The sequence below is a fragment of the Mus caroli genome, unplaced genomic scaffold (assembly GCF_978045245.1).
Source record: "Mus caroli unplaced genomic scaffold, Mus_caroli_1 scaffold_17, whole genome shotgun sequence".
Classification (NCBI taxonomy): Eukaryota; Metazoa; Chordata; class Mammalia; order Rodentia; family Muridae; genus Mus; species Mus caroli.
Window position 1 is genome coordinate 84,679,838 of NW_028227272.1, and position 2,707 is coordinate 84,682,544.

Genomic DNA, 2,707 nt, shown 5'->3' on the forward strand with positions numbered 1-2,707 from the left:
TATTCTGGGAACATGGTGGCATTAGCGACACATGTCTACTTATGAAGCCTCATTGCTGACGTCCTTCCCTTCCAGAAGTGACGCCCCGTGCCCTTCTCAGCAGGAGTTAGAAAACTCTAGGCAAGGAGCATTTTGAAGATGCTTTTTATCTCTCTCTCTCTAAAAACCCTCTTCTCTCTAGATGTGAAGAAGGTCCAGGAGAGAATATGGGCTCTGCAGGAGTCATTTTCCATCTCCTCTCATGCATATCACCCTGTGCAGTGCCTGCAGTACTACGGATCCTTTGGAGATCTCCCCCAGCTTCTCTCTCTGAGTCTCACCATCGGTTGGTATATTTTGGAGAAGCAGACACTGGACTTGCTGGCATATTGGTGAAAGGCAAAACTAGGCTCAGCAGAGGGTGAGTGTGGTGAGCCCCAGCCCTCATTCCTGAACCCAAGCTCACCTCATCACCCCTAACCACATTGGTTACGTCTTTTGATTTCCTTTCCTTAAACTTTTTATTGGTTCTTTGTGAATTTCACATTATGTACCCCAATCCCACTCATCTCCCCCTCCCCTTATATGCACCCTCCACCCTTGCAACCTCCACCCCAACAGAGAAAAACAAATCTGACTGTGGAAGCTGTAGAGTGTCACAGTGTGTCCCCCCCCCCCCCCCAGCATACCTTTGTGTCCACCGTGATTTGCTTGCAAATGTTCATTGCAGTGACTCTTTGGTCTGGTTTGAGGCCATTCTTCAATACTGGAACCTTACTCCTTGAATATCCTGTTGTTGCCCTGTGCCATGGAGAGCCTGTAATTTTGGATTTGTAGGACCAACCTCTTCATGCACTCCAACAGTTCATTGATGGGGTAGGTGTTGATTGGGTAGGTATTGATGGGGTATGTATTGATGGGGTAGGTATTGATGGGGTAGGTATTGATGGGGTACCAAGTCAAAGCCCCGAATCTGGGCCTGAGAGGTATCTGAATGGGTCAACCTGCCCAGTTCCCTTGAGTGTTGCAGCCTGTGAGGGACATGGCCAGCTCTCCTACTCTCATGACCCCAGGGCCAGCTCTCCTGGGAGAAGGGAGAGGAGGAGGAGGAGGAGGAGGGCTGGCTCTTTTGTGCTCACCCCGTTATGCATCTGACCTGCATCTTTCCCCAGCCCCAAGGTCTAGGGCCAGTTCTACTGTGCTGACCAGGTAAGGTGCAGGGCCCACTCTCCTAAGTGCTGCGGCAGGTGAGGGACAGGAACAGCTCTCCTGTTCTCACATCCCCATGGCCAGCTCTCCCATGATGCCCAGGTGAGGGGTGGGGCCAGTTCTGCACAGCATTCAGATATCAATGTGTCCCTGGATGGCAGCCCAGACCAGGGATGTCTGCCTGGCCTTTGGTTGTAACAGACCCATGCTGCTACAGGGCTATGGACCCGACATGGTCCCCAGTGGCTGCACAGGCCAGGACCTCACAATGGTCCCAGATGGCATCACAGGCTCTTCACATTAGTTCCTCATTACCCTCGAGTCTCCAGTTCTGTCTCTCTACATCATGCCCATATCCTTTTGTCTCTTCTTTTTTTCTATTTATCCGCCACACTTACTTGTTCCTCTTAGTGGTACCTGACGTCTCTGAGTACCTGGGGTCATTTCAGGAGTGGTCTCAAGAGTGCTATGACCCACTAGTGCATTATGGAACCAGGTAGGGCATGGTCTGTACCCCAAGGGTTGTACAGTACCAGACTGGTGGTCATCTCAGGCTAGTTCCTAGCCTAGGACCACCCAAGTGGCCCCATGTGAGGGTCATCTGCCTCTGGCCCCCTACTTCCTAGGGCCTGTGGTCCCAGGTGGGGTTCTTGTAGTCTCTAACTTGCTCCCCATCCTGGGAGGCTGCCGAGGGCTGCTGGCACCGAGACTGGTGGTCATCTCAGGCTCTCCTTTTGCAGGGAATGTTAGGCTACTAATCATTCAGATGTTTACAGGTGGGAACACTGAGTGTAGACAAGGCCTCTGTCCTCTTTCTTTGGTCTCTTAATGGCTCTGTTCCTATCCTGGGTTGGATTAGAATACCTTACTCTATTCCATCCCAGGCTTTCAAGAGTTAAAAGGAATCACAGTGCTTCCTCTAGTCTCACTTAGTTCCACCAAATGCATGACTTTTCTCTTTTCTTCAGAATTGTTTGGCTAAAGCATGGGCTGCTGGTTCTGTAGGTGCGAAGTGGGACTTACAGAATGGGGACATAGAGTGCTACTGGACTCAAGAACACATGCTCAGATCTGCTGATGTTGAAGCAAACGTAAGTGTGTATGTGTGTGTGTTTATATACATGCTTATGTAGGCTTTGATCAAGAAGATATCTTAATATCTTGAGAAAGCCATGGAAGTTCTGTTAAGATCCTAGATCCCAAAGGTATAAAGGAAAGAGAAAGTCTGAAAAAGAAGAATGGATGTGGCTTGACAGCTGCTCGATGTATCTGAAGTGAGATACAGGGAAGGCTTCAGCATCCTGTAGAGGCTTTTTAGCTGCCTCATGGTGCCTGGTATCTATATGGCGTGGTTTCACATTGGGCACTCAATCTCCTTGACTGGTGGGATGAGGTCGGTCAATATTTGTGCATTCGACTGCACATAGCTACTTGTTCCTTGTGTCTCTTGTGTCTTAAGGAACCCATGTGAGTCTGCTGGTTGAATTGCTTGCTAGGAAGTAACTGGCTGTGAATTTGA

At 49.6% G+C, this 2,707-nt stretch overlaps 1 pseudogene; it reads right to left on the minus strand.

The window, feature by feature from the left end:
* Positions 1 to 1,930: 1,930 nt before the first annotated feature.
* LOC115029649 (small nucleolar RNA SNORA17) lies at positions 1,931 to 2,018 on the minus strand (annotated as a pseudogene).
* Between the last annotated feature and the right edge of the window lie 689 nt (positions 2,019 to 2,707).